Raw genomic sequence first — 7,399 nt, forward strand, 5'->3', positions numbered from 1 at the left:
CCCGCAAAGGATACCTGGAAAATATATTAAGCACCGTTAAGTTATGCTAAATTGAATTCGCATAAGTAGCTGTGTGAAGGAACATACGAGTACAACACCATATGAATGTATGTATGTATGTAAGCATGTGAGGATCCTTCCTTCACTCCTACCCGAAGCTACGAGTAGTGTGCGCGAGTAATGCCAATAACATCGGATTTCCCTAAAGTCTTGAACGAGCTAAAACTGCAGACAAAGTGAATGAACGTGCTGTGAAATCCTTATTTCTCGCTGTATGTATGTATGTATGCATGTGCATGTGTATGCGTGCGGGCATTGTTACGGTCGATGTTGACATAACATATTCCCAAATTGATAATCAATAAGAATAAGGCAGAGTGTGTGTTTTTTGTGGTTAATAAAGTAATAGACGAAAACAAAGTTGCCAACAGACAAAAGGAGAGAAACATAAAAAAGCTCAATTTTCTTGCAAATCCCGCCAGCCGAAAAAAACATACGCTTCAGGTCGTATTTGTCTTCAAATCTAAATATTCTATTGCATGCATGCACGAAAATAGTTATTTGTACATCAAAGCCATATGTGCAAGGAGCGGCTGCAAGGTATTTGTAGGGCAGACTAATGCGTTTATTGACTTACGCGCGTGGCTCCACAAATATAAAAAAAAACGAAAAAGTGTAATTCGGAAAGTAATAGAAATACTCCCAGGTGACCATCAAAGGCGATTACACGTAGATTAGGAGCGTTCATTACTCTATTATCAGGTAAGTGTGTGTGTGTGTGTGATAGAGTAGAGTTGTATTTTGATATTAACAATTTTATGATGAGCACGCGTTGCAATTATTCAAGGACAAATGTAAGCACGAATGCGTGTTGGTAATAGGCGGATAATTCATGGGATAGATGTACTAGACTATTTATTAGAGGTCGGTGACCTAAATTTCTCACTGCAAAATCACTGAACTTTTAATTTCGACGTGCTGGTTGCAATTTCGGCAATTTATTTTATGCATATAAACAATTTATTAGGATTTATAAGGTTTGATGAAGACGCTATGAAGACGCCACGGAATTCGACCTTTGGTAGGATAGCGGACCGTCTCACATATTCCATCTAACAATTCATGTTGTTGTAACAGTATACACGTAAATGATGCTGGAATGTCAGGATGGATGTAATTAAGGTGCGTTCAGGTAATGTAATGTATAAGTACAACCGACTGTGGTGGGAACACTGCAGTTAGGCTTTTGTCAGCCTCAAAGGTAATCAGCGATTTGAAGATGCCAATTGCTCGTTCGAATCTCCGATTTGTCACGGTTAGCCTTCTTTAGCCTCACGAATTAATTACTTTTACGTAAATGATCGAGAGTGGCCCTATGCTTCACTATGAAGCGGAAGGAATAAATATATAAATACACTGAGTTTCGTTTGCTTTATTTGATATTCAAGGTTGCTAGTATTTGATCCACCCTTTACAGACGCAGTGTCAATTTGCCGCAAGTAGACTTGACTAAGAGCAGATCTAAATGAATGACGAGGCTGTTGAGATGACTGTCGATGTAGAAAGTGCGCCGCATGGAAAGAGGCAACAAATTAATATCAACTTAAACGTAAACAATCGAGAAGTATGCCGTATTTGCACAAAGCAATGGCGACTGAATGAATATGTATAGGCGAAATAACCACTATTTTGATTGAGGGGAAAGATACGCAAAAATAACACTCGAATGAAAGTAAAACAATAAATTCGATTAATGAACGTTTGCACTAATTTTGAGATTTGGCTAGAGAAAAGTACAATGGCAGCAAAGATAAACTGATTGTGCCTACTTGGAAATATGGTACGTGTATGTGTGTGTGTGTATGGAGGTATTGAGAATACAATATGTAGCGCAATGTAAATACTTGTGGAATAAGCCAAGCAGTTGTGGATAATGAAGGCGGGACTGTTGACATTTGTTCTGCAAAGCATTTTTGTAACAGTGTTTGCGCTATTGTTCGAGGGTTTTATCTATCCTCCATTTGTTGTTGTTGCCTGCTGGCATTGATACTGTCGGGGTTGATGCAAGGAAGTTACAGTAGATTAAGTGATTTCTATACTTGAAGTACAAAAGGATAGTAAAGAGATAAGGAGCAACCAGCAAAACGAAACAATAAAATAAATATTTGCCGAAAAGTGAACTGATGCGCCGGGAAGCGAAAAACATAATAGGATACGTGAACAATTGAAAAATTGTCGAAAGTGCTGCAGCTGAAGAGTAATACCGGCAGACACTAAAAACTTGCGAGAGACTCAAACGCATTAGTTTCTTCCAAAACATACAGAAGGGGTTCCCTTTTATGAAGCTGTATAGTAAAATTCTTTAGGGGCAAGCGGTTCGTAGGGAGAGACCTTGGACGGTTTGGAAAACTGCATTTTTTGTTCCCATTCCTTACCACGCGCTGCGATATACTTTATTGGTTTCTCAGTTCTTATTTTTTATTTTTCAGCACACACATTATTGCTTTTTAATAAAGTGCCGCGCTGTTGTTGCAAAAAAATATTTGAGTACATGAAAGGTTAGCTGCAACGCTGGGAAAGGTTGGCGGCAAAGGAGGTCCTGTCTGCAGGCAAGAACCTATAAAATATCCTTACAGACAGTAAGCAAGGAGGAAATACAATTTATGGCAGAGCAAACGCCACCAAAAGGAAAGTTTTTAATGGATTACATTGTGTAGTTAGATGTGTATGTATGTATGCATGCGTCTATGCGTGTATGCTAAGGCACTTTTGTCTACACATTAGAAATATATCAAACAATAACTAAATAGTAGTTAAGCGAAAAGAATTGCAAACAACAGCAATCGCACACATAAATCTATATTTCGACAGTTTTTGTTTAGAGAAGCGCGAAAGTGGTTCGAATGCTATTTAAAGGCACTGTACGTGTAATATATGAGTTTGTGAATTAGAAAAGGCAGCAGGAGAAGGAGGACAAGCGGAATGAGCGGTTGAAATAAAAACACTGCAGGGTTGAGAAGAAAAGCGAAGGGGTGTGAGTTGCTGGTGGCAGCGGCAGAAAATTGAAATGCAATTTAATTTAATGTGTTTATGACTATTGTTTTACTTCTTGGCAAACGCGAATGAGCAGTTGATACCAGCGAATTCTCAAAAGGTTGTGAAGGAGGAAGTGGATACGGATATAAGCTATGGCACGATACGGTTAGTACCATAAGTCAAACATTGGGCGTTTGTGAAGGGTGCGGTGTGCAAGGAGGGGGGAGTTGGTGAAGGTAGTGGGTGTAGTGTGATAATATTTATGTGAACCGGAAATGCAGAGATTTATTTATGACGCTGGTGTTCAACTAACGTTCAAGGCATTACCAGTAGAAATAAAAACAAATACACTTAAGCACACATAATAACCTTAAGTGTATTTAAGCACAAATGTACCAGAGGAGGGGTATAGCCAGTCGAGTTGTGAGCGCATAATTGCAATACATATGCAAAACGCGAGCAGACAACTTAAACTGCGATTTAATTTGCTGCACTAAAATGATCGCCTGAAATTTTATATTTATTTATTTTCGTTCTTTATTTACGCTAGTAACGCCTAAGTGATTTTGGCCCTGAGACAATGTGAAGCCCCACGTGAGGCCAAATACTTCTTCGTTCCATATATCCGACACAAAATAGGCCTGCAAACACCTGCGGGTACCTCAACGAGTATTTCAGTTATCCAACTGTAATCATTATATTACATTCCGAAGCTAGCGGAGCTATTGGATTTATATAAAAATAACAAATAATGGTATCTAAAAAAATTTCAGGTTTTTCCAGATACGAAAAATTTCTGTCACAATTCCAGAAGTTATTACGAAAACCACGGAAGTTATGAAATACAAGCAAAAGTAGCAACAAAATTCATTAATAATTTTTGCGTTTTTAAGTCAGTATTCACGGTTTTGGAGTAAATAAAAGTAAACAATATTTTAGCAAAACCAAAACAAAATCACAGTTTGTAAAAAAATCATGGTTTTAAAAACAGTTCGTCAATTCGACGATCAGGAATAGTAACGTACAAAAATATGGTCTATGTTTAATAACAAAGCAGTTTTCAAATACGCGCAACAACAAAAAAAAAAAAGGATTATATATGCTATATCCTATAGTATGTTTTGGCAAAAATTGAGTGCGAAAATACGAAATTAATGAGGTGTGGCATGCGCGTGGGCATGCAGATATAAACTCATAAGTACACTGTGTACCCAGAAATATTTTCCCTAACCAATTTCTGCAAATAAGCATTCAAATGCGTAGCGTGCGCGTCTAGACAAAAACCAATTCATTTGCCGAAATGAAATGTTGCTGGAAAATGGAATTTGGAGACTGGCCGCTCATATGAACGCATCAAGCGAAATGGGCAATAAATTTGCTAAATTTACGACAAACGATTGATTGGTTTGTTTGCAGGTCAAACTAACACTCGTACTCACATGTCGTCATACTACATTTGCACGCTTATTATCGTACTCCGCAAGGATGCAACCAGGTTGCATTCTTTGCAGTAGAAGGCAACAGCGATACTCTGCGTTAAGCGCTAAATTTGGTTTGGGTGAAATTAACAAATCATCACGTACCGCTCACGAAACAACTTCACTATAATGAAATCATATAAATTTACCTGTTTCTAGAACAACAAAAAATACCTTACAGCACTGAAGGGAAATTTGACGCAGCAAGCACCGAAAGAAGGCAAAAGTTTGTCGATTGTAATCGAAGTGTTTGTTGACGGACGAGCAGAGAGGTGAAATGGAAAGTTTTTCTTTTTGGTTGGCACAGCTGAAAAAGTTGCTCTTAAACAAAAAACAAAGAAAAATAATAATAATAATGAGTAAAATAGCAGATTCGAAATAAAAACGCTATGCAATGAAGATCAACTGCATTTTTGCACTTTTCCAATAAAGTCACGCTCGCTTTGCAATGTTCGATTTTTTTTCCAACTTGTTTCAATAAAAAAACAAGTGAGCATTTGACAGGCATTCGCTTACAGCGCGCCATCAGACCAAAAAACAACGCAATTTAAAAGTTGAATTAGATTTATTTTCAAGAAAAATATGTAAAAAAACATGAGAGATAGTGGAAACTTTTCAGAAGAATATACATTCAAATTGCTTATCTTTGCTGTCCTTGCTACGTTTGGGTGCAAGTTTGAATCTAAGTTGCTATGTGTTTCTACAAGTTCGATTTAAAATTATAGCCTTGGTCCGGAAAAGCTCTCCTTTTTTCATTATTTTTAATTTATTTCCTTCGAAACGTCAAAGCAAAAATTATTTAATTACACTTAATGTCCTGTAAGCGCTTGATTAAAATGATTAAAAGGAAGGAAGAGAGCGATTAAATGCAGATGTGTGTATATGTACGAGTATGCTCTTAATTAAAACAACAAAACATAATCAAAGCCTCGTGCAAGAGCAAGAGCGCCGGCGACGCAATGCAAAAGCAATCAAAGCTATCTGGATGAGTGGAGTTTTAATGAATGAATGTATGCGCACTAGTTAGTTTACACACATACATATGCACGTAAGTGGCGGCGAAAGAAGAGATGATGCTTACAGATGTCAATGACTGGTGGAGAGTTTTAATTGATTTTTAAAATGTTGGCATAACGGCGACCAAGCCTACGCACAACAATCGATTGCTAAAGTGGTTAATATTTTATTTTTCATACAGGGCAGAAAACCACCGCAAGGAAAGCAGCAATTATTCAACGTTAAAATTTATTGCGGCGTCAATTTGGCCAAAACCAAAAACACGAAAAAAACATCCAATCGGCTGCCATGCAGAAAATTGTCACATTCTTATGGGAGCCACGCTGAGTCCATTCCCAGAGAAAAAGCCGTCAATATAACATGCAAGTACTCAAGGCATTGATAGGCGCGCACTCACACAGGCACACACAAGCCCATGGATATTTTAGATGAGTGGGCGGTTTTGAGTGATTTAATGCCAGTACTAGACACGCACACTAACACATACCTGTGACTCACATCCAACTGGGAAATAACGATCACGACGATAATGGCGACGACGACTGAGTTAAGTGAAAATTGCACTAGCAGAGAGAAAAGTGGAAATGCAATGCGGGTGAGGAGCGGCTAGAGGAGTGGCATGCATGCAAATTGCTCCATGCATCAGGGGCATGAATATAAACTTCGAGATTTTTATTGCCACCTTTCATGGGCGTATTCAAATTGCAGTCAAAATAAGGAGACAGTTGAGTGGCTGAATGCGTAGGTGTCTCTGGCGAGCTGCTGAACAAAGAGCGCGAGGGATAGGGAACAGAGAGAAGTGCTAGGCGGATAAGCAAATAGCTAAGTAATCAAGCAAAATGCACGCCGAGAGACAAGAGGAGGCGAAAAAACTTGCAGAGGCGCCATGCAAATATGCACACATACATGAACATATTCGAGTATTTGCGCTACTTCATAGTGACAGAGACACGCCAGCACGGCACGCTCCTACATCACTTTTGTTTCCGAGACGAGGCACGCTTTTGTTGCACACTGTCTGCCTGAAAGGATTTATGGCGAAATTTCAATGTAGCAAAAAATGCTAATCAGCTGCCAGCACAGCAACAATGCCGTTATGCATACACACAATATACTCGTTGCATGATAAATTGCTTCAAGTTACAATAAAGCAAGAAAATATGGCGAACTTTATTTCAATTAATGTTAGCGTGGAAAATGATGGGCGGGAGAGGGGGTTGGCGGAAATTCATTTCATTAGGAAGACATAAATTTTGCATTTTGTTGAAGGAGTGATAGTCGTGTATTTAGAATTTAAATTTGTGCGCTGGTATGTGTATTTGAGATTGTTTCGTGCTCGAGGCGCAGCAGCCTGCAAATTTTAACGACTGCAGGCTGTGATTTGCGCGTAGTGTGGGCGTCTGCAGGCGCATATTGGCTCAGCCGTGTTGGCGAATTAATTTGGTGAAAGCGCGTCTCTGATGGATCTGAGTACCCAGTAGGAAGAATGCCAATTAATAATGAATGTTAATTAATAAGAAAATACTTATGCGTGTACTTATATGTACAGGTATTTGTTATTAACAATTACACTCAATTAAGCAAGAACAGTTCACTATGAACTTACAACATTCCTGGCTCGAGTGGGTTTGTGGCTACCACTCAGTCTTCAATCTTCGACGCCTCCCTCAAATACCATCTGCTATTCGGTGAAAGTCTGTAAGATCCACTGAGTGTAGACAGTTTGAAATTGAAAAAAAAACTATGGGAAACACTTAATATGCGGAAACTGTGTATGCGCCCACTATCCAAGAGCAATTTTTTTCACAACAAAAACAACAATAACCACAAAAAATAACAATAATAAATATGTTTTATAGCAGCATTTT

Source organism: Anastrepha ludens, chromosome 2 (assembly GCF_028408465.1).
Source record: "Anastrepha ludens isolate Willacy chromosome 2, idAnaLude1.1, whole genome shotgun sequence".
Lineage (NCBI taxonomy): Eukaryota > Metazoa > Arthropoda > Insecta > Diptera > Tephritidae > Anastrepha > Anastrepha ludens.